Source organism: Leuciscus leuciscus (genome assembly GCF_965113295.1).
Source record: "Leuciscus leuciscus genome assembly, chromosome: 1".
In the NCBI taxonomy this organism is placed as follows: domain Eukaryota; kingdom Metazoa; phylum Chordata; class Actinopteri; order Cypriniformes; family Leuciscidae; genus Leuciscus; species Leuciscus leuciscus.
The window spans coordinates 13,254,971-13,281,556 of NC_138725.1; the positions used below are offsets into that span (position 1 = coordinate 13,254,971).

Consider the following 26,586-nt stretch of genomic DNA (forward strand, 5'->3'; position numbering starts at 1 on the left):
ATGATGTAGGAGTTTCTGTTAGTTTAATTAATTAGTTTTGTGGGTCACCATTGTGTTGAAGAGTAGAGCCTGTGCTTCAGTCAAAGATGAGCAGAGAAACACTGATGTTATGCTGCTGGTTGCTTTATTAATAGACAGTAACTGTGTAGTTGCTGATGCAGTGACAATCTCGTTGCTAAGTAATTTAGCACATACATGTGTGCTATTGGTCGCTAAATATGAACTGCAAAGGTTTAAGTTAAAGTCATGTTTTAATATTAATTCATTATTACACATTAGGTGTTTGCAGTTTAATATTAAGAGATTAATTTCCAGTGGACTCAGATGAAGTAAGTTCACAGTAGTGATGGTGAAATGAAGCTTTGTGAAGCACTGGGGCTTTCCCCCTTGAATGTATAGTAAAATGGTTCATTCCTCGAAGCTTTTCAACACGTTGCACACTAACGACATCTTGTGGTCAAAAGCTGGAAAAGCTGCTTTTCTGTCCCAGAAGAGTGATTTTTTTATTTTTTTTTATTTAATAAATCCCTTTGTGCTCTGTAACTGTATGAATTAATTTAGGGAAAAAAAAAATTATAAATGGGACTAAGTACCTTTCTAATTACCTAATTAAATTTCAATTTGAAATGTAATATGCAAAATGACAGTGCATTTCTGGTCCGTGTACTTTTTCGTTCATTCATTATTCTATTTCGGAATGAAAGATGACATTTAAAAAAGGGTGCAGATTGTTTTTTTGTTTAAAAGAAAAAAGCAGAAATGGTTGTATTTTGTTTTCCAAATGTATTGTTGTCATCAAATAATAGCATTAGACAATTGGACAACATTTCCGATCGTTTTTTAATTTGTATATTTATTTGTACGTTTATTGTATTTCATTTGACTGATCCTATCTTTACCCCGAAGTAAATTACACCGTCGTGCGAAGTCATAGATATACTGTATATACTAGATGTCGGACATGTATTCTGCCCTGCAAAGGCAAAAGACCTTAACTCGCTAGAGTGTGAAACTGAGAAAAATGACTTTAAAGTTTCTGTTTTGTCCAGACAAAAGTAGGCTATTATAGGTAGGACTCCCAAAATTTGACAACTAGTTGCTATAATGAAGAAATGTTTGTATGCAAAAAATCTTGAGCTCAAACTTGACCTTTGACCCTTGTTTGGCTGTTACTGTACTCTGCCTTTGTATCATATGCCAAAAATAAGGAGTCGTGCAAAGGCAAAAGGCAGTAACTGACATATAATCAATATTTGCTTGCTGTCCCCCATACTTACATCCATTATAAGAACACCTAACCAAGGTCTAGTCATCATGGTATGTGTTTTAAATTATATAGAAGACCTTTGGTTGTTCCTATTTAGTGCTATAATGATCAGGATAGTGCGGCAACACTAACAACGTTAAACAGTATGACAGATACAGATAAACAGATAAGTAAAACGTAAACAGATAAGTTACTTTGCAGTACAGTACAGTATGAATAAATGCAAGAAATATTTTCACAATAAAGATAATTTAATTATAATTGAATACAAATGTTTGTTTTTTTATAAATTACAGAGGAGCAGTAATTTATCAGTTTGCAACAAGAATATTTCATATTCATTAGGCGTGTTTAGGCCTTTATTTTGAAATAGCAATACACATGAAAAATAATGAAAGATTGGTAGAAAGCTCAGTTTGTTTTTATACCAAGAGTTAAAAAAAATAACACCAATTAAATTATCTAAAAAAAAAAGTCAGATTTAAAAAATATATATATATAAACAAAAATATTATGGATTCTCGATTCGTGATGCGGCTGCCAGCTATAACGCACATATGCGCTCTTTTTATGCGTTTATTAGAGGTTGAATTAATATGACGGTGACAGTTAAAGGGTTAAGGGCCACCAAACTGCTCAAGATGCACAGTCAACGAACTCGACTTGGATTACTGCTTTTTAATTCTGAGATAATATAGACAGAGTCAACCGAAAAAAAGTTGGAATTACTTTTACCATTTAGGTTAGCCTACTTTGTACGGACGTTAGCGATAACTAGCTTAGTGCTATATGGATTTGTGTAAGATCTGACATGAACACCTGCAAGAAGGAAATATGGCTCAAACACGTATGGATTGTTGTGGATACAGCAGATGACGTGCATTGCTATGGATTATGGATTATGCATCTTCCATGGATTATATCGGATTGCATGGAAAGGTAGGATGCCTGTGTATTTAATAATTGGTTTTCGGCGTCTGATGTGAGGCGAGTGTCAACGTTAGCGCTAACTTACGTGACACAGATTAAATTTAGCTAGCTCCGGGCTGTCACTGACATTGACAGATCTGAACCATCGCCCTGAACGAAAATAACAACATTTATGACAACCTATTAGCTTGCATACCATCTAAGTATGGCTTGTTCACCTTGCTTTGTTTCTGATTGCATACTTGGAGCAGTTTGTCTGGCCAAAGATATATTGTGTGCATGTGTAACCGGTCTGCTGCCAACCGCTGTCACGATACTCTTTTCTCTGCGTTGTGTTTAATAAGGACCAGGACACTGTTACTGCGGTTCATCACAATGACGATGTTTATTCACAGTCACACCCAACATGGGCTTTCACCAACTGTGGATCTGTGGATTACAGCAATAAAGTTGATAAACGTCGTGTGAGCATCTCACTATTGCATCACCTCTCCCCAGCATGTGCAATGCGAACTAAATGCAACAATTATGCTAACTACACATAACATTAACACAATATAGAAAATAAAACACAATAAAAGTGAAATACCTGTGGATTACAGCAATAAAGTTGATAAACGTCGTGTGAGCATCTCACTATTGCATCACCTGAATGATACAACACTAGTTTAGCTGATTAATGACTCAAAACCTAGCTAATACAGATCACAAAACTCACACGATATATCTTCAAATTATTGATCCACACACACATATAACATACAACAGAACATATTAGACAGTCTCCGTACTGTTTACAAAGGATTATCAAATCGATTTACACACTTTACAAACTTAATTTGCTCACAAATCGAAGAGCTCTGCAAAACGCTTACCTCTCCCCAGCATGTGCAATGCGAACTAAAGAGAGAGGCGCGCGCGCACACTCAAAATGGCACCAATGCAGCAACAGAAAAACATGTCAAAATAAAAGTCTCTAATGTGAATAGCAGAAACAACATATATTGCTCAAAGGAAAACAAAAATAAATCAGTAATAAAACAAGGATTTTAGTGGAAAAGACAACAACAATACATTAAACTTGAATTGTACTTATAACTCGTTACATTCACCCCTTCCAGATTTCACTAAAATCCGTACTGGATCCAAATCAAATAACAACTGGTACAGGTCTGCCAATGAAACATTCATTAGTTCAACTTGTCAGTTACCCACAAATAGGTCAAGAAAAACCCCAGGGTGATCAAACCTAAGTTTATCTTGGAACAATACGGTGCCTTGTACACCATAAAATGACCTGACCCTAATGTTTCATATTTGGAATCAAAATGTATCTTCACATCATACAAAAATAAAACAACAAAATACTCTTTAAAACAAAGAAAGGAATGACCCACTTCTCTTTTTCAGATTACTTCCTACACCTTGGAGGTAAAAGGGTTTCTGAACCATCGACTCAATTAATCTGTTCACTTTCTTAACAACTCTACCTGCCCGTGTCCTAACACCCTGAACGTCAGTAACTGGAACTTGGGTATCAGTGTCAGTTTGAGTGTCAATCAGAACTTGTGGTCGTGTATGTGTATGTGTATCTGTGTCACAGTCAATGTTAACATCAAGAGATGATGAACTGCATTCAGCTCTACTCTGAGGGAGATCCCTGCTCTTATTCTCTTCAGTGTGAAACTGATCACTGGGCAAATGGTCTGTTCCCTCAGCTTCCTCATCATCAGAATCTGGAACTACAGGACTTTCAGAGTCTACGTTCACCCATCTCCTGGTTCTCTCCTCCAGATCTGTTGGTTCAAAGTCATCCGCACAGGACTCACTGACACTACGTGACTCACACTCTGAATCTTCCGCAGAGAGCAGAATGCTTTCCTCCTCATCAGGCGATTCCACAGGTAGGAAACTAATGTCTAAAACCAGGTTCCTGTGCACAATCTTCACATTTCCTTTCTCATCCTCTAGCTTGTAAATGTGCTTCTGCAGGTTCCTGTCGACTACAGTGTACACCACAGGGTCCCACTTATCCGCTAGTTTCCTCTTTCCTCTTTCTCCTTTATTCGCCACCAGCACACGGTCCCCAATATTCAGACACATCCCTCTGACTTTCTTGTTGTAACCTTTTGCCTGTTTCCTCTGCTCTTTTTCAGAATGTCGTTGCGCAATCTCAGCCGCCTCATGGAGGTATGACATCAACGACTTCAGGTAAGTACCATGATCAACAACCACAGAGTCATGTAGCACCTGTCTGAACATAACATCCACCGGCAGTCTTGGTACACGACCAAACATGAGCTGAAATGGAGCGAACCCAGTTGTCTCATGGACCGTAGCGTTGTAAGCAAAAGTCAGTGTTTGTATTTGCTCTGGCCATTTGTGCTTCTCTTTTAGAGGCAGGGTTCGGAGCATACTTCCCAAGGTCCGATTAAACCTCTCTACTCCTCCGTTTCCCATGGGGTGGTACGCAGTGGTGTGAGACTTTGCGACTCCTGATAGCTTCAGCAACTCCTTTAGAAGGGTACTCTCGAAGTTGGCTCCCTGGTCAGTGTGGATGCGGCTTGGGAAACCGTACACACAGAATACACGATCCCACAGCTTCCTTGCAACTTGTTTCGCACACTGATTCGCACAAGGGAAAGCATGTGCCAACTTCGTGAAATGGTCTGTCACAACGAGCACATCCACGGAGCGTTTCTTCCCATCCTCCGCAGACCAGAAGTCCAGGCATACCAGCTCCATGGGCATAGAGGTCTTAATACTTTCAAGAGGGGCCCTTGCAGATGGTTCGGGAGCCTTGGCTAGGATGCATCTTTGACAGCACTTGATGTATTCACACACATCGTTTCCCATTCCCGGCCAGAAGAAGCGTTGGCGGGCTAGATGAATGGTTCTTGCTTGCCCCTGATGACCCGCAAAATCATGTACACCCTTTAAAGCCTGCCCCTTGAGGCTAGAAGGTAAGACCAGCTGATACCGCTTCTGTTTACTGTGTGGATCTTGTGTGACTCTGTACAGTATTCCATCCTTGAGCTTTAATTTGTCCCACTGCCTGAAAAGAGATATGGTTTTGGAACTCATGTTGGCCTTCTCTCGCCTCGATGGTTGACGCTTCAAGTTCACAAAGAACGTCGCTCTTGAAATGACTGAATCAGCCTCTTGCATTTCACGAATTTCATCCGCAGCAATCATAGGAAGGGTGTCAATACCTGCTGGTATTAAATCTTGGTAAGACTGAATTAGCTGCACAGCTCTTGCTTGAGAAGTCTCTTCCCACTGATCATGTAAACTTAAACAGGCTTTGATAGTGGCACTGTCAGAAGGTAAGACAAGACAGGACTGGAGACAGATCTGTAAGTTCTGAGCTCCTTGACGAAACGCATCTCGAACTCCATCTCCATCAACCGCTTCAGCCTCCACAAGTAAATCATGATATCGTTCCTTCATTAGCCTGCTGCTCACGGTCTTGACAAAAGGGTCTCTACTCAGAGCATCCGCCACCACGTTTTTCTTCCCTGCTATATGCTTCAGTTCAAAGGTGTAAGATGCCAGTTTGGACACCCAACGTTGCTCACATGCAGCGAGTTTTGCCTTGGACATGATGTACGTGAGCGGATTGTTGTCTGTCCATACCGTGAATGTTTGACCCTTCAACCAATGGCTAAATTTCTCGCACACACTCCATTTGAGTGCCAGAAACTCGAGTTTATGAACTGGATAGTTCCTCTGTGATTTGCTCAGAGTCTTGCTTGCAAACGCGATTGGACGAGCTCGCTCTTCACCCGCAGGCACTTGGGATAATACAGCTCCCAGTCCGTCCAGTGAGGCATCAATCGCCAGGATCAGAGGCAGAGTAAAGTCAGGGTGCGCTAAAACCACACTTTGAAGCAGACTCTCCTTGAGGCAAAATAATGCGCTATCACATTCTGAAGTCCAATCCGTGGGCTTGAGCTTCCTGTAAGTTCCTGCTTTAATATCTCCCTTGATCCCTCTTTTCCTCCTCTGCCCAGCCGTAAGGGCAAAAAGCGGCCTTGCCAAAGTAGAACATCCGGGAATGAAATGTTGGTAATATAAGATCATCCCAAGAACTGATTTGATCCTCTGCACTGATGGAGTACATTTGTCATCTTCCATAAGATCTGCCTTAGACAGCTTCGAGATAACATCGACTTTGGCAGGATCTACTGAAACTCCATCCCTGTCTATGATGTGACCCAGGAATTTTACAGAGGTTCTCAGTAGGTGGCATTTCTTAGGGCTCAGCTTAAGATTGTACTGCCTCAGACGACTGAACACGACCTCCAGTCTTTCTAACGCTTCCTGCTCATTCGGAGCGAACACCAACAGGTCGTCGAGATAACATAACAAGCTGCTGAAGTTCAAATCTCCGAAGATGCTTACCATCATCCGCATAAAGGAGGCTGGACTGTTGCATAGCCCTTGCGGCATCCTATTATACTCATGCAGCCCTACAGGAGTCGTGAACGCAGTGTATTTCTTGTCCTCTTCAGCCATGGGGATGTTATAAAACCCTGATGTCAGGTCCATGGTGCTGAAGAGTGTGTTTCCGCCCAGAGCAGCTAAGCAGTCAGACTGGTGTGGAAGTGGGTGTGCATCCTTTATCGTTCTTGCGTTTAACCATCTGAAGTCTGTGCATAGCCTCAGACTGCCATCCTTCTTCCACACTAGGACTAACGGAGAAGCATACTCACTTACAGACTTCCTTATTATCCCTTGTTCTTCCATCTGGGACAAAACCTGCCGCAACTTTTGGTAGTGTGCAGGCGGCACTCTACGATAAGGGAGTCTGAATGGACGCTCATCCATTAGCCGAATGCGATGAACAAAACCCTTTACTTCTCCACAGTCCAATGCATGCTTAGAAAACACGTCGTTGTATCTCTCCAGTAACTGTACTAACTTCTCCTTTGTCACATGGCTGACAGAAACAGAATGAATGTCGAGATCAACAAGACCAACAGTTTCCAATCTCTGTTTGAAATCATCTGACAATTTAGGGGAATGCTGAATCTCCTCCGCAGACACTTCAGCTCGACTCAGCCCTTGGAAAAGTTCAAAATCTTCCATGGCAACACATGGGAACACGTCTGCTAATTTGCGATTCCTCTTAAGGGTGACTGGCTTATCAGAGAAGTTAGTGACTTTTACGGGAACCCAGCGATCACCCCATAATGGCGTGACAACCCGCCCGACCATAATGTCTCGTGACACAGACCTTGAATTTGTAGGTTCCACTACAACTGTGCTCCCGGGTGACATCGGGACATTTTTTGGCAGCTTTCCCCAGACAAGATGTTCCTGCCTTGCTAAAAGAGTGACACACTGCTGTAGCTTGATTGTTCCCACCTTATCTGGTAGCTCAGAACCCTTCCACCGACACGTGTTGGCCATTACATCCAGGAACTGCTCACATCCTGCCATTGGCTCCACTCTATGATTAGAAACAAGTCTCCAAAAATCATTGCTACCTTTCATCCGATGCGCAAGGAATTTTATGACATTTGTACCAATGATCAGATCATCCCGCTGGCCGGGTACAACGAGAATAGGCACTATGCAGCTCTCTCCATAAACTTTCAACTGGACCTCATACATACATTTTGGTCTTGTAACCTTGCCACCACATCCTACTAAGATGACTTCCTCCTGAAGTGGTGTGGGTGAAGGCAATACATTCTCACTTAACATCTTTTTTTCCACTTTGTCACTAAAAGTGCAGGCCATGGAGCCTGTATCAAGCATTCCCTTAATCGAAAACACATTATTAACACTGACTGGCGCATAGAACAAATCGTCGAATGCCTCAACTACCTGGACATTTTGTGCGATCACCTTGGTTCCAGTGGGAGCCTGTGCACGTGCATTCTCATAAAACTGGTGAAGATCAACACTCTCTAGGGGTTCTTCACTTGTGCTCACGCATCCCCCTTCCGAACGTGAGCCATCTAGTTTAAACCTGATGGACCCCGGAATGGTGCTGGACCGGGTCTGGACCTGTCACTTGTACAGTCCCTTTTACTGTGCCCAGGCTGGAAGCATGCAAAACACAGATGTTCTCGTCGACAATGTGTTACAGTAGAGTGATCATGAGATTGGCATACTCTACAGAGCTTGCTTTGGGGCTGGCGAGATGGCATTTGAACATTTTGAGACAGCGCACGGTCAAGGAGATTAATCAGGGTTCTCATACAATTGTTGTCATCCTGTACAGTGTGTGCATTACTGACTCTGCTGCACTCACCTGACTCTGTTGGAGAGCCAACATCCACTTCATCCTCATTGAACGTCTGAACGTGAGCGGTGACATGCCTTGTAGTAGGGTGACGCTTTGGCTTGGCTGACATCTGCTCTTTTAACTGTGTGTGGTAACGGTCAAGCTGTTCTTGGATTTCCTGTGCGGTCCATTTTTCTGGAGCTTTGAAACGGAAAACTGCAGCAAGAGTGGAATCTGGGCAGTACTTCACGAACATCATTGCAGCTTCTTGACATGGATCTTCCATTCGTCGCCCAAGTCTCTTTAAAGCTTCCTCCGCAAGATCCACTGCTTTGTTCAACCGCACCCAGTACTCGACAGGATCCTCTCCTGCTAATGGAACAGTTCCATAGAAATCAGCCAAAGGCATACATGAATAATTAGCATCGCTAAAATGTTGTTTCAGGATGTCAATGATAACCTTTGGGTTCTCAACTGGGTTTAAAGCTGAATTACAGCGAAGAGTGACTTTGACGACATCTTTAGCTTTACCCATCAATCTGCTTAAGATCTCTTGATGCTGCTCTGCTAATGGTATTCCTCTCTTTCTCAGATATGTGTCCATCAGCTCCTCCCACTCACGCACACCAAGCTTGTCTGATGCATCACCACGGTAGACTGGGGGCTCTTTTGCTTCACTTTGCATTACTAACCTCACTCCAGTCAAGTTAAGTGAAGGTATGTCTGAGAATGTCTTACTGGTACCTAACCCTTGTGTTTGTGCACTCTTATTCTCTCCTTCACCGTAACTAGCCTCTTTTTGAGATGCTAACATGGTCTGCCCCACTTGTTGAGCTATGTGTGCTATCAAACCTTGCCAATTTGGATCTGCTATGTCTGGAACAGCTAAGGGCACAGTATCATGATCAGTCACACGTGTGGAGCTTAATACACGGGGGGTTCTGTTCACCTTACTCTCTCTCACAATTGGAGTTTCACTAAAAAACTTCCCCCTCCCAAGACCTAAACCAGTCATTGTCTCATAAGCGTCAATTTCATCATCTTTTAAACTAAACGCCATGTTTACACTTGAAAATCAAATTTCAAATAAAATAAACAAATGAAAAATGTCAGAAAATGTGAGAAAAATAAATCACTTAAATGAGAGAATGCATTAAATCAATATTAGAAATCTCAAATGTCCATTTGTATTCTCACAGTTCTTTTATCAGCAAAACTGAACCTCAATGCAGCGTCCCTCGGTGACCCAACTGACGTTGATCCTGAAGCAAATCTTCTGATCCGGGTCACGGCACCAATGTAACCGGTCTGCTGCCAACCGCTGTCACGATACTCTTTTCTCTGCGTTGTGTTTAATAAGGACCAGGACACTGTTACTGCGGTTCATCACAATGACGATGTTTATTCACAGTCACACCCAACATGGGCTTTCACCAACTGTGGATCTGTGGATTACAGCAATAAAGTTGATAAACGTCGTGTGAGCATCTCACTATTGCATCACCTCTCCCCAGCATGTGCAATGCGAACTAAATGCAACAATTATGCTAACTACACATAACATTAACACAATATAGAAAATAAAACACAATAAAAGTGAAATACCTGTGGATTACAGCAATAAAGTTGATAAACGTCGTGTGAGCATCTCACTATTGCATCACCTGAATGATACAACACTAGTTTAGCTGATTAATGACTCAAAACCTAGCTAATACAGATCACAAAACTCACACGATATATCTTCAAATTATTGATCCACACACACATATAACATACAACAGAACATATTAGACAGTCTCCGTACTGTTTACAAAGGATTATCAAATCGATTTACACACTTTACAAACTTAATTTGCTCACAAATCGAAGAGCTCTGCAAAACGCTTACCTCTCCCCAGCATGTGCAATGCGAACTAAAGAGAGAGGCGCGCGCGCACACTCAAAATGGCACCAATGCAGCAACAGAAAAACATGTCAAAATAAAAGTCTCTAATGTGAATAGCAGAAACAACATATATTGCTCAAAGGAAAACAAAAATAAATCAGTAATAAAACAAGGATTTTAGTGGAAAAGACAACAACAATACATTAAACTTGAATTGTACTTATAACTCGTTACACATGCTAGGCTACGTGGTTTGGTGACGATTAAAGAGCGCCACATTTGACAGTATGACAAAGCCAGAGTACAGTAACATCACAGCGGCACCGTAACATCTCTCTTGATGCCAGGCTAAACAAAGTCAGAACACCGTAACTCAACTTCAGCGTGCTGGAACAAAGGCAAAGAGCCGTAACAACTGTTACGGCGTTCTGCTGTGGTTTCTCGTATGGTTTTGGAAGTTACGGTTGTCATGGCCCTTTATTTTCTCGTTAAAACAATCAAATTGACTCACGATATTTATTCACATGATAAAGGAGGTCTCAAATACCACAAAAATGACACTAACTCATTTTTGACCAAACATGATGTTACGGCGTTTTGCCTTTGTAGGGCAGTAGGCCTATTTATGTCCGACACGGTCAGACATGTATTTATCATTGAAAATTTAAGGTTTTGATTTTAAGATAATCTACTTCTTTTCCAAAATACAATGCATAGTGTTAGTAGGCCTAAGTTTATTAGTCACATTCTTCCACTTGAGTAAACTTAGAATGAACTATCGCTACTTGTATATATATATATATATATATATATATATATATATATATACTAATTAATTGCACAATTTGCTGTAATTAATTGCAATTAATTGCATTTCCTCCAAGCTTGTAATCATCAATATTTAAACTTAGAATCACCTAATTAAATTAAACAAGGGAAAAAAAAAGGAACAGAAAATAGACCTATATTAAAATAATATTAAACATCAATATATCAATATATTATTATTTTTCAATAGTAAATCAACATAATCAATTTAACAGATTATTATTATTATTTTTCTACTAATTATCAAAATTAAATATAGTCCTACAAAGCTATTATTATCAGAGCATGTGATCAAAGCTTTTCCCATTGTTGCCCAGCATACCAGCTCAGCAAACAGAAGTCTACAGAAAAATGTCACGTTATTTGAGTGGACTTTACTTTTCCAGTGCTCGGTACATGATTGGAGCGTTTGGGCCATTAACGACAGAGCCGCCGACACACACACACACACACACGGAACGGAGAGCGCGCCGCTGGGCCATTAACGACAGAGCGCGCCGACACACACAAATACACACACACGGAACGGAGAGTGCGCCGCTGGGCCGTTAACGACAGAGCGCGCCGACACACACACAATACACGGGCAATTCTTAGACTACGGGCACTTTCATGTCCTTTGATCATATTTTATAAAAAACATTTAATTTTGAAAAATTAACACTTTCATAGTTAAATTTACAATGAAAGTACTTTAGGAACTTTTTACCGGTAGTCTACGATGATTTTTTACCTTTTTAAACATCATTATACATGCAAATATTGCTGTTTTGTGCTTGTCCCACACCCAGACTTCTGATCTTCAATAATGAAAAAGAAGTGTAAAAAAAATATTGATCTATTTTTTTTTTATATGACTGAATAAAGTAGGCTATCAGTAAAAGAATCAAAACATAATTGAGGTATTTAAGGTCAGACAACTATTAATGTGATTTTATATAGAAAATGTAGTTGTCCCACAGTATTGCCGTAATTTCCACCACAACACTGTAATGTCCCTTTAAAAAGTTTTTTTGAAAGATTGTTTGGATAGTTTCTATGGAGATGAACAATGACATCACAGCACATGTCTGACATGGAGGAGATTTTAAATTTATTCAGCAACTTGGAGAAGAAAACTCAAGGTAAATGTTGCTTGAAATGAAAATATTTTTATTGTATGTCCTTTCCAAACATGGCGTAACAATAAATGAGTTTGTAAATACATTGATTTTTTAACACAAATAGATGTATTTTGCATGCATGCAATGCTAACTACCAATTCATAGCTAATCTGTAATACTAGCTTGGATTTTTTTTACAAAATACTGTAGGATTGTCATTTCCACCACCGTCATTTCCACCACATTACCTTCTTGGGTGGAAATGACAAAGGTGAGGTGGAAATGACATTTATGCTTACAAGGTGCAATTCATAGATTGAGTGGCTGCATATGAATATTTTATTATTATTAGATAATAACTTTTATCTTTTTAATAAAGTTTTATTACAATTAGAATGTTACAATTACAATTTATGCGTAACTTACATTTTTTTGTGACTATTTGTGGTTAAAGTTGTTTACAGTAAGACTGTAACTGTTCATCTGGTTATGGAACCAAACAGACTAATGGATAATGATTTGTTAAATGGGTTTCAAATAAATGTTTTCTGTTATTCTACATGGACGTCCATTCATTGTCATTTCCACAACACCCAGTCATTTCCACCACCTCATAACTTTTTAGAAAATATGTACAAAATTCGAATCACTCATTAAAAATGTCTGCATAGTTTATGGGATAATGTTCCACTTAATGTAATAACACAAGTAGTTATTTTTCTGAAATGTATCTAACCAATGCAATATTATATTTCAGGTTGTGGTGGATGTAAGCTTTGTGTTTGGGCCTCATGTCATGACAATTAATTTACTTAATCCACAAATCTATGGTAATTGCAATATAGGTATAAATTGGTAAAACTATGTGTGAAAGTGCTCTTACACTGTTAAGAAATTATGTATATCATAATAATTTTAAATAATAATCAAATATTTACATGTGATGGAAATGACATTTGTTCAGTGCGGATCGGAAAATATGTCAAAAAACACCAATTTGTCTTATAATGTAAGTGCGTTCTCTTATGGATCATTAAACTAGACTAGTTATATTTAACTGTTAGACTGACAATTTTGATTTGAACACTTTTTTTTACCTCAAGTTCACAAGGCCAAAAGTGCCCGTAGTTGAAGAACCACCCACCCACACACGGAACGGAGAGGCGCCGCACACACGGAGCGGAAAAGACCCGCTCATGAAAGCTGCGCGAGGATGAAACCTGATCGCCGAACACGGAGAGGCGGGACAGGCATATTTTCAGCCTTCTCAATATAGCAGCCGCAACAGGAAATCATTAAAACGAGGCAAAAAAAAAAGTGCTGCGTTAATTGCGTTATTTTTTTTTTATGCGTTAAACATTTCAAATTAATTGCAAAGATTAACGCGTTAATTCCCCCAGCCCTAATATATATATATATATATATATAGGCCTATATGAACAAAACTTGGCCACTAAATATTTAATATTCAATTATTTTAATGATCACAATTAAAGTTTTAATTTTATTAAATTGAACAAGCGCAACATTCAGCATTCAATCAAATATTCTAAAAGATGTATTATTAATAATAATGTTATTTCAACATAATATCTCGTTTTTTCGACATAATATGTGTGCGTGCAACAAGCAAGATGTGCATTTGTAAATACGGTGACGCGTGCATTGATTTTTATTATAGTGTTTTCTGACAGTGTCGGCTGCAAAGATGAAGTTGACGATCGCCATAGGCTATCCGTAGTGAACGCGCCGAGAGAATGTATTTGATGTATTTCTCATGTCTGTGAGAGGCATACATTGAGTTTCGTTAAGTTAGGACGAGATGCGCTCCAGTTAACGTGCAATGCAAGTTACCGCGCGGGCGCCTCCTGATTATATTGTCTGTTATATTTGCTTCTTATTTATTAAATCCAGGCAATTGGTTGATGAAAAATGTATAAAAATTAAGATACAATTAAAGAAAGGCTTTCTACAAAACAAAAATTAATGAAGTGGTCAAAATCATGTCTGACCCGCTCCATGTCTCTCGATATATTGCGCAACCTATCTTACTCGTGCTGTTCACTATACTGGTGTTCAAGGACAAGCACTAAGCTGGTTCAAATCATACCTATCTGACCGCTACCATTTTGTCTATTTAAATGGAGAAAAATCGATCATAACTCCAGTAAACTATGGAGTGCCGCAGGGATCTGTATTAGGCCCTCTGTTATTTTCAATATATATGATGCCACTTGGAAATATTATAAGGAAACATGGAATTAGTTTCCATTGTTATGCTGATGACACTCAAATATATATTTCATCACGGCCGGATGAAAACGCTAAATTTTCCAAATTGACAGAGTGTGTTAAAGATATAAAAGATTGGATGACGCATAATTTTCTTTTATTAAATCCAGACAAGACAGAGGTAATACTTATCGGTTCAAAAAACCGCCCACAAAACCTCGCACAATACAACTTTAACATCATAGGATGTCCTGTTACTTTATCCTCTACAGTAAAAGACCTGGGTGTTATACTCGATTGCAACCTGTCTTTTGAAAATCATATTTCATATGTTACAAAAACAGCCTTTTTCCACCTTAGAAACATTGCTAAGCTACGTAATATGCTATCAGTTTCTGATGCAGAAAAGTTAGTTCATGCATTCATGACCTCGAGAGTCGAGACTGGATTACTGTAATGCTTTATTAGCTGGTTGTCCTGCATCCTCAATAAACAAGCTACAGTTAGTCCAAAATGCCGCCGCTAGAGTTCTTACGAGATCAAGAAAATATGATCATATAACACCGATTTTATCATCACTGCATTGGTTACCTATAAAGTTCCGTATTAATTACAAGGTATTGCTACTGACTTATAAAGCCCTAAACGGCTTAGCTCCAGTCTATTTAACGGATCTTCTATCACCCTATAATCCATCGCGCTCTTTAAGATCACTAAATTCAAGGCTTTTGGTCATACCTAGGATATCCAGAACCACCAAAGGAGGGAGAGCATTTTCACATTTGGCTCCAAAACTCTGGAATAGTCTTCCTGATACTGTTCGTTGCTCAGACTCGCTCTCCCAGTTTAAAACTAGATTAAAGTCGCATCTCTTCAGCCAGGCATTCATATAATCCTACAGTTCAAACTACAATCCGGCCTCTAGCTCATAAATGCCAGAGGAGAACTGGCCCCCGACTGAGCCTGGGTTCTCCCAAGGTTTTTTTTTTCTCCATTAGGTCACCTGATGGAGTTTTAGGACACCATTAGGTCACTTGATGGAGTTTTTCGGTTCCTTGCCACTGTTGCCTTTGGCTTGCTCAGTTGGGGATATTTTGGGGATATTTAATTTAATTTTATCAATCAATAAATTCCTCTTGAAACAAACTTTGTTGTATTATTTTAATTTAATACTGTGAAGCTGCTTTGATACAATCTGTATTGTGAAAAGCGCTATACAAATAAACTTGACTTGACTTGACTTGTTCACTTTTCATAAATCAACATAAATGGAAAAAAATCGACTTTACGAACGTTCGTGTTCATTTCACGTGCATTTCACACAAAAAAACGCACTTGGCACAATCTCACGCAGCTGTGCTTTAAGTGCTAAGAGTCGCTGTCCGTTTGTCAAGTGCTGAAATGTTACCTTGCAGAATGGCTTGTAATTGCAGCACACGCTTGCAATTTTAAATGTTTAACCTAACTGTTTTCACCTGATGTGCACTTTCCATGAGGCAAATAATATATAAAAGCTCAAACCTACGAGTGGAGACACCAGCAAAATGGCTGAACCAAAAATATTTTTTTAAAGAGGAGGTTAAGTACATTTTAGAGGAGGTGGAGCTATACAAACATATTATTTTCAGCAGGTTTAAGGGAAGTCATACAAATAAACAAAAACAAAAAATCTGGGAGGATTTTGCTAGAAAACTGACTGTAACTAGGGACATTAAAAGATCAGGGAAGGAGGTCAGGAAGAAGTGGCAGGACTTTGCCAGCCTTGCTAAAAGGAAAAGGGCTCTGCAGAGGACAACATTTAATAAAACAGGTGGTGGGACCAATGATGGCCAACCAAGAAATGCCCAATACATGGCTGGTTTTCGTGCATGTCAGCAAGTCATTGACAGATTTTTTTGTTGTTGTTCATCCCTATTTTTCCCAGTCTTTGAAGCACATTACATCTTTTATTTATTTTTTTGTTCATTCATTTAATTTTGATTAAATTTATTAGATTAAATTATTTCTTTTTTTTTTGACCTTTTTAATTATTTAATTTATACATTAATTTAACCAACAACAACAAAAAAAAAAAGAGTAATAAAGTGTACAATAAAGTACAATCAAAACCTATTATAATCACAATGCATTTGAATAAAGTTAAAGGTGTAATCTGCCGGTTGTCCTGCATGTGTCCTCATAAATCTGTCTTCTTACGATGCACTTGGGGATGTACGATTACTCCAGAGCACTCGCAGATCTACGATTTTTAAGTGCTACTTAAGTTACGATGCTTTTGGGAAACAGACCATAATATTAAGATCAGTCGTACGATCGTTTTTACAATCTACTTAGGCTTACGATGCTTTTGGGAAACGCAGCCCAGAATATAAATGCAATGTTTAATTACACGTTAAGCATTTTCCTTAAAATTTTCCATTTTACTGGAAATGTTAGCCACACACCAGGGTAGCCAAGGCAAACTGCCGTAGCCAAGGCGACATCTAGTACTTCCGGGTAAAGAGGATCAGTCTAATGAAATACAATAAACGTACAGATAAATATTATAAATTAAAAAACGATCGGAAATGTCGTCCAATTGTCTAATGCTATTATTTGATGACAACAATACATTTGGAAAACAAAATACAGCCATTTCTGCTTTTTTCTTTTAAACAAAAAACCAAGCTGCACCCTTTTTTAAATTTCATCTTTCATTCCGAAATAGAATAATGAATGAACGAAAAAGTACACGAATCCGTGTATCATTCGTTCAGTCCTTTTTTGAATTAATATTGAATATAGAAAATTGAGAAAACGGTTCCTTTTTCGTTTTTTCATTTTTTACAAAAAAACGAAAAACAAGAATTCAGCTGGATTTCTCGTTTTTCGTTCCCATTTAGAAAAATGAATAAACAGCTTGAATATTCGATTTCTACACGTGGGCGGAAATTAAACTCCCCTTTCCTCTGATTTGTCAGCCGAAGATCAAACTGTTCCGTCATCAGTTCTGCACAGCAGAATAAGAGTCCTCCGTTGTGCGGATTCTTAACGTATTTATTGCAACTACATTTAATATATTTTTCTCATCAAACCACCAGACTAACGAATGTCTCGACACAACCCGTACCGGGGAATAGACTAGATAGGGCTTTCTTCTGTGTAAATATAAATTCACCTACGCTTGCATCAGCTGGCTATATGGGCAGGGTAAATGACGGCTGTTAGCCTATCATTGTCGCCCTCGCCCAGTAATAAAAAAAATAAAAAAAATAAAATAAAAAAAATATATATATATATAAATTAAGATATAAATCAATATAATTAGTTGTAAATTAAATATTTTTAACACTAATACAAAAAGAAAAGAATAATGCATTGACTATATAATTGGCCTATATTAACGTTAACGTATAAACTGTCATTCAGACTGACTAGCCTATCTAACAACTGGAGAAGTTTTATGATGTAGGCCTTGTGTTTTATTAAAATGTACAACGGGACTCTTATTCTGCAGTGCAGAACTGATGACGGAACAGTTTGATCTTCGGCTGACAAATCGGAGGAAATGGGCGTTTAATTCCCGCCCACGTGTAGAAATCGAATATTCAAGCTGTTTATTCATTTTTCTAACTGAGAACGAAAAACGAAAAATCCAGCTGAATTCTTGTTTTTCGTTTTTTGCAAAAAATGAAAAAACGAAAAAGGAACCGTTTTCAAAATGTTCTACTTTCAGTATTAATTCAAAAAACGACTGAACGAATGATACACGGATTTACACGGACCATTTCTGTATTTAAATTTTAATTTTCCAATACATTGGTAGGCTACAACGTTTGGTGCAAATGAAAATGAAAATGAAATTATAAAATTTACATTTGCCATTTCATAGTTTTAATATGTAAATTGAATACATATTTTAACGCTTTATAAGTTGCAAAATTAAAATTAAAATGTATTACAGAAATTATTAGATATGTTGAACATGTTCAAGTAAAAACTGTAGCAAATTTGTAATTTAAATGTTTTGTTTTTTTTCTTAATTGCATTTACACTCACAATTAAGACACTTGCGATTGCATTTCCATTAAGTGTCCCGCAATGAATGTAGCAAAATTCAATGTGCAATTTGAAAATGCATTCTGAGCCGATCACGTGCCCGCCCAGTTTTTGCAGAGATCTTCACAGATTTAATGTCTTCTTTTCTCTTCAGTTGATTTCATCTAATAAGGCTGTGTCTGAAGTCAGTTGTAGTTCTTGTGTTTCTGCTCGTCTCTTTTTCTGTTCTCTTCTTTTCTTCAGTGATTCTGCTTGTTTAACAGGCTTATTAAGGCTGAGGTGACTCCATATTTAATATACACAGACTGTGTGGTTCATATAAGGTCCAGCTCTGCAGGGCCGGGTTTCCCGATAACGATGTATCTTAGCTCTTAAGAGCGCTTTCTACGTGCAAGGTTACGAACACTCGCAGAAATTCCACGAGCGTTTCCCAAAAATGAACTTAACATGAACGCGCGAGAACGCGCTCTACGTGCTACTTAAGAGTCGCTGTCCATTCGCGAAGTGCTGAAATATAACCTTTTTTTTTTTTTTTTATAAATGAAGTTTTTATTGGTTTTCTTAATACATAAAACATACCAAAACAAGCAAAAAAAAAACAGACAAAAAAAAAACAAAAAAAACAGACAAAATAATAATAAATAATAATACTAATTATAGAATTTACATTTCAATGCACAGCAGTGTAGGCAAGTCTCAACTCCATCATGTGTCCAGTATCAGTCATCCTTCGAGGCAACCATCTGAATAAAGTTCTCCCACATCTCAACATCTATTTGATTTCCGTTCACCTTAGCTAACATTTTTTCATATGATACATTCTCAATCATAAATTCAATCCACATTTTTAATGAAGGACATTGAATATCTTTCCAAAATCGAAGTATCAATCGTATTGCCGTAATTACACCTACAGTAACAAGGGAAAACTCATTATTTTTAATCTGAGGAATCTCAGATTTATCTCCTAAAAGGCAAATCCTTGATGAAAATGGAAGGTCAAATCCCAAACATTCTCCAAGATATTTCAACACAATTTCCCAAAAAGGTTGAATCTTAGAACATTGCCAAAGAACATGAATATATGTGCCAGTTTCTTGTTTACATTTCCAGCATTTAATATCATTCAAACAACCCATTCTAAAAAGTCGAACTGGCGTATAATAATACCTATGTAATACCTTATACTGGATAAATTTACCTCTTGCTTCCCTTATGTACCTTCCGTTGTAGGACAAAACTCTGTCCCAGATGTCCTTGTCTATATCACTATTAATGTCTCTTTGCCAAATCAATCTCAAGTTTTCACAGTTCTTATCACCAATCCTTAAAATGAGTTGATAAAATTTAGATGATTTTTGAAGGGGTCTTGGTAATTCACAAAATTTTTCTAAAACATTCTTTTCTTGTCCCATGGAAATCTTTGCCACCAAACAATTTCTAATCTGCAAATATTTCCAGAAATGATCCCGGCCTGCCAAATTATATTTTTCTTTTAAACTGTTATAAGATAAAAGCTTATCATTACTAAATAAATCATTTAGGGTACGTATTCCACTTCTAAACCATTGTCCCCAAAACAAGGGCTTTTTCCCTACCTTAACATAAGGGTTATTCCATATTGATGAGTAATGTTGACACATGTGAGAAATCTTACACTTTTTGTGAACGATTTTCCAAACCTCTTTGGAATGAAGCAGTATTGGGTTGGCCATATGATGTTGAAAGTCCCCTTCTGGGTTTTGTGAAAAGGCCTCTATTGGCCGGAAGGGGGAAGTAAGTTGTCGTTCTATTAATACCCAATCTAAATCTAAATCATCTTCCCCCCAGTGTCTAGCGATCTTAGACATTTCAAATGCTATTTTATAGAGCTCTACATTCGGTAATGCTAAACCTCCCCTATCTCTAGGCAAACATAATTTATTAAAGCCAATCCTGGGTCTTTTACCTTCCCACAAAAAATTCTTAATCATAGCATTGTATCGTTTATAGATCTGGTGAGGCATAATAATAGGGACCATCCCTGATATGTAATTAAACTGTGGAGCTATCACCATCTTTATTATATTAATCTTTCCCCATAAAGTTAACAACAATTTTTTCCAACCATCTAATTTTGCCTGTATTTTCTGTAGCAAAGGTTCCATATTCAAATTCAATATCTTCTCTAAATTAGGGCTCAAGTGGATACCTAAATATCTAATACCTTTATGCATCCATTTAAACTTAAATGCACTGACTGAGGAAGCAAAACACACTGCTGATACTGGCATAGCCTCTGACTTGTGCCAGTTGATTTTATATCCTGAAAATTTAGAATAAGATTCAATCATATTAAGAAGTACTGGTAAGGAACATGCAGGATCTTTAACTACTAACAGTATGTCATCGGCATATAACAGTAATTTATGTTCTCTTACCCCTGCAAATACACCTTTAATTCTATGTTCCTCTCTAATCATTGAAGCAAGCGGTTCCAAAACTAAAGTAAAAAGTAGTGGACTAAGAGGACAGCCTTGGCGGGTAGACCTAGATAGATTAAAAAAGGATGAAGTTGTTCCATTAGTTATTACAGCTGCTTTAGGATTGGAGTAAAGAATTTGAACCCACTTCACAAAACCTGAACCAAAACCATATTTTTCTAAGGCCGCGAAAAGAAACCCCCACTCCACCCTATCGAAGGCCTTTTCCGCATCAAGCGATATTGCAGCAATGGGATCTAGATTAGAATGATTCATCCACATAAGATGTAATAATCTTCTCATATTGTCAGACGAGGATCTATTTTTAATAAAGCCTACCTGATCTCTGTGTATAATTTTAGGTAAAATACCTTCTAATCGTGAAGCTAATAATTTTGTTAACACTTTACAATCTACATTTAATAAACTTATTGGACGGTAATTAGCAGGATCCATCGTATCTCTTTCGGGTTTTGGTATGAGTGATATTAAGGCTTCATTAAAACTGTCAGGTAACATATCATTCACAAGTACTTCTGAATATACCTCAGTTAATATTGGGGTCAACTCATCGACAAACTTCTTGTAATATTCTACTGGAAATCCGTCAGAGCCTGGTGATTTTCCAGATTTCAAAGACATTATAATAGTTCTAACCTCTTCTTGTGTTATAGGTGCATCTATTGAATCTCGTTCATCAGGGGTTAAAGTGGGCAATGAAACATTGGCTAAAAAGTCTTTTAACTCCTTTGGACTGTAATCGGATTCTGATGTGTACAATTTTGAATAGAACTGGTTAAAAACCCGATTAATTTCTTTGTTGGAGGTGAACACATTATTTCCCTCCTTAATTGCAGGTATGACGTGAGATGCATCATGTTGCTTAATCTGCCTAGCAAGGAGTTTTCCGGCTTTTTCCCCGTTCTCATAATACTTTGTCTTCAATCTAAATAATGCATATTCTGCTTTCTTATTAAAGAATTCGTGAAGATCAAATTTTAATTGACAAAGCTGTTTAAACTTCAAATCTGTAAAACCTATCACCAATTCTTTTTCCAAATCACTGATTTGTTTTTCTAAAAGTTTCACTTTTTTGACACTTTCTTTTTTCTTCCTACTGGCATAAGCAATACATTTTCCCCTGATAAATGCCTTAGAGGCATCCCAAACTGTTGCTAATCTCTGAGTTGACCCAATATTAAGTTCAAAAAACATTTTTATGTCGTCCTGCAGTGAATCTACAAAGACCTTATCCTCCAGCATAAAAGTATTTAGCCTCCATCTCCCCCTTTTCTTATAATCTACCTTAATTTCTAATTTTAACTCCACATGTGCATGATCTGTCAATCCTATTACTCCAATTATACATTCAGCAACAGAGTCAATTAAAGAGTTGGAGATAAAAAAAAAAATCAATTCTTGAAAAGGTCTTGTGACAACTTGAGAAGAAGGTGTATTCCCTTTCTCGTGGATTAACCAATCTCCAAATATCTGTTAATCCATTGTCATTTTTGAGAGTGTAAATAGCAGCCCTATCTCTAGGGATTGATCTGATGTTGTTTTGGCTTCTGTCCAGGATGCCATCCATAGTCTGATTAAAGTCACCTCCAAGTATAACATATCCCTCGAGGTTGGTTAATATTTTGTTAACCTCATGAAAGAATTCAGGTTCCTCCTTATTTGGTGCATATACATTACACAGCACTACTTTAACATCATTGAGCTTTGCTTCTATGCAGAGTAAACGACCTTCCTTGTCTTTATGTTGATTCATCATTACAAAATGTATTTTCTTCCTCACAAGAATGGCTACTCCACTCCTCTTGCTTGATACAGAATTATGAAAAACGTGTCCAACCCAGCCACATCTAAGTTTCAAGGCTTCCTTTTCATCTTTGAAATGCGTTTCTTGTAAAAAGACAATGTCAGCTTTTCTAATCTTAAGATACGCGAGTATTTTTTTCCTTTTAACAGGTGACCCACAGCCATTTATATTCCAAGATATGAAATTTACACATTGACTATCCATCACACACTAATACAATGTAACACTTCCCACCTGTTGTGCCCTGATGCAACTTCCTTGTTAAGTTCCAAAACGAAAGAAAAAATAAACCTTTAACATATAAACTGGTATTATACTCACAATCATTTCTGATAGAAAACCAACAATTTAACTTCCAACATTTTTGTGAACAACAAATCCTTGAAGAACATACAAAAAACAAAACAAATAAGGGAGAAAAAAATAAACTCAAAACACTGCCCATAAGGGGCAGCGAGCCCATTTCTGGGTCACACCTTTGGTCCGTGATGCTCGCGGTCAGCAAACACTCACTGACTCGGGAAGACAGACCCCAAAGCTTTCCCCCGCCCACCATTACAACCACGTTTCGTAATACTTCGACTTACATATCATCCATTCACAGCACTTTAATTGTCACCTCCTTGTAGTTGGATGTGCTCCTTTATATATCTTTCCGCATCCATGTGGTTAGTAAAACTCTGCTTTTTCCCCCTCCACGTAAACCTCAGTGTCGCTGGGTGCGCCAGGGTGTGTCGAACCTCACGGTCCCAGAGTAACTTCTTTGCTGCGGAGAATTTCATCCTCATTATGGCTCTCTCCCTCGACATATCCTCGAAGATGGACAGCTTGCATTCCTCCCATTCAAAACCCCTGCTCTTTTTCGATGCAGCCAGGACTTTCTCCCTCGCGGTATAACGTAGAAATTTCACCAACACGGCTCGGGGACGTTGATCATCATTAGGCTTAGGCCCGAGGCTCCGATGACTCCGCTCAATCTCGAACTCCGAACCCGTAAGCCCGAGCCCCTCTGATAGGATCTTTTGTACGTACTCGTTCATTTTGCAGCCTGCTTCTTTCCCCTCTTTGAGGCCGATTATTTTGATGTTATTCCGTCTGCTGCGATTTTCCAAATCCTCAGCTTTATTCCAGAGTTCGTCTACAAGTTTCGCCATCCTCTCAGTATCACCAGTCAAGCGATTCGATGCGTCCTCCACGTGCGAGATGCGATTCTCGGCTTCATCGAGTCTGGCCTGTATGGAGCTAATCGCATCTTTAAGTTCCGTAGTAGTTGCTTTGATAGTTATCACATCATTTGCAACCCCCTGCAAAGTCACGTTCATTTGACTAATTTCAGCAAAAAGATCTTTCCAGTTCGGGTTTTGATTACTTGACTCTGGTGACGGGGAATCGTTAGCTTCTGGGGTCGTTGTTTTCAGACGTGTTTGCACCCCTCGAATTGGTTGCTTGGAAGATGTCATTTCGTCGTTTGTCGGATGCTTCAAGTAAAAAGTAAGTTGTCTATCGAAATTTTATTAATTTTGCGAACGAAGTGTATACTAAATGATCTAATTGATGGTGGGCATCAGGAGCGCTGCTCTAGCCTGCTGCCATTTCCCAGCTTGCCATCACGTGACTCCCCCTGAAATATAACCTTATATGGAATCGTATTCTGAACGTTTAACCTAATAATTGTCATTCTTGTGGATTAGCAATCAAGACAAGTCTATATAAAGCACCTACAGGCGGAGGCACTGACAAAATGGCTGAAAAAAAAGAAAAGAAGAAAAACAAGAAAAGATACCTTTCAAAAAGATTACATTAATGTCCTTTTAGAGGAGACAGAGCGAAACAAAGATGTAATTTTTAACAGATTTAAAGGATTTCTTTTATTTATTTTTTGTTCATTCATTTAATTTTGATTAAAATTATTAGATTAAATTATAAAAAAAAAAATAAAAAAAAATAAAAAAAATTCTGACCTTTTTAATTATTTAATTTATACATTAATTTAACCAACAACAAAAAAAGAGTAATAAAGTGTACAATAAAGTACAATCAAAACCTTATATTATAATCGCATTGCATTTGAATAAAGTTAAAGGTGTAATCTGCCGGTTGTCCTGCAGGTGTCCTCATAAATCTGTCTTCTTACGATGCACTTGGGGAAGTACGATAACTCCAGAGCACTCGTAGATCTACGAAGATTTTCAAGTGCTACTTAAAGGACAATTCCGGTGAAAAATGAACCTAGGGGTAATTAACACATGGCTACCGAGTCGATCGTTCCCTGGGATGCGTTTTCATGATAATCGAATGTAAAGAGTTTTATCTCTAAAAACAGATTAGCTTATAACGCTAGTATATGGGGCACAGAGTAAGTAAAAGTAAATCGCTAGTTAATACCATTAACAAGGCTCAAAATAGCCTCACACTAACACGGTAGCATAATGAGGGTCCATACATGCAAACCGAAGCATTGAGAACTTTGTAAGTGTACAGACAGTTTAATAAGAAGATACTAAATACAGACAGTACATTACACGTTTACAGGCAGCAGGCATCTTGGAAAACAGTCTTGACTAGTCGAGCCACGAACGCCGTGATACGTTAGATTCCACAAACATTATTCCTATCGACCAGTTCACGTAGCACAGCGTTTGTGGCTCGACTAGTCGAGAACATGTGTTAATTACCCCTAGGTTCATTTTTCACTGGAATTGTCCTTTAAGCTACGCTGCTTTTGGGAAACAGACCATAATATTAAGATCAGTCGTACGATCGTTTTTACGATCAACTTAGGCTTACGATGCTTTTGGGAAACGCAGCCCTGGTTTATTTCTTTGCTCTTGGCTGACATGTGGCATTGCTATGGCCTGCTTGTGGCCCAGATCTGGCAAACAGGAGCCGTCCGCCCAAGTGTCGTCATTCCACGCTGCATGAGGGCCAGATCATCTTTCCACATGTGCCAGATGTGGGCCGGATCTGGGCCGAAACAATGTTGCTATCTGGGATATGCTTTGGGACACACTTATTCAAATCTCACATACTATTTAGGATGGATAGTATGGACATTGGGTTGCAGGGTTATACTTTTTCGAGTCAAGTATTCTTAAATGTAATTTCAAATATATTTCTGAGCACATAAAAACTATGCTGAAAGTACACTTTCTTATTTTGATTATAAAAAAAGTAAACTTTCTTCTTTCTTCTTTTTCATAAGGGTATACCTGATAAATCTCATATAGGTTTGCTTTTGATTGAGTTTACTAACGCGCTAGCAAAGCATTTGAGTTCACCAGTTTTCATTCACCCTTCACCTTCAGTCCAAACGACAGTGCCAGAAATGATTTTAAACAGTCATATTCTTTGAGGTGTCTTTCTCAAAACATCAGTATATTTTTTTATAATATAGCAGTTTATTTGTCTCTATTATCATATATGTACTTATGTAGTATTAATGTGATATCAGTACTTCATTTTTAAAGAACAGAATACTGGTATTTTCAACTCAAAAGCAGGTTATTCAGGACACTGAGACATCTTCTCCTATGACTTCTGTTCAAACAGGTCTCCTTGTTGACTGTTCTAAGATGGTGGCAATTTGGATGTACCTGAAGCAGCCAAACTTCATTTACTTATGTACATATCTACTGTTGGTAACCCAAGCTGTGGGGGAACTGAAGGTTAGTAAACGTATTTACACAAAATGCAGAAGTGTAATTATATTATAATACATCTTTAAATTAATATTTAGAAATGTTTTTACTAATTATTTCTTCATAAATAGTCCAAA

At 38.1% G+C, this 26,586-nt stretch overlaps 1 protein-coding gene and 1 long non-coding RNA gene across 2 annotated transcripts in view; one reads left to right on the plus strand and one right to left on the minus strand.

Annotated features, from left to right (window-relative positions):
• The window catches only part of LOC309500022 (GTPase IMAP family member 8-like), a 127,974-nt gene that overhangs the window by 78,770 nt on the left and 22,618 nt on the right, over positions 1 to 26,586 (plus strand). The gene's annotated exons all lie outside the window — the stretch shown is intronic.
• Positions 1 to 26,586, minus strand: part of LOC309503702 — a 49,384-nt gene that overhangs the window by 8,356 nt on the left and 14,442 nt on the right. The window lies entirely within an intron of this gene.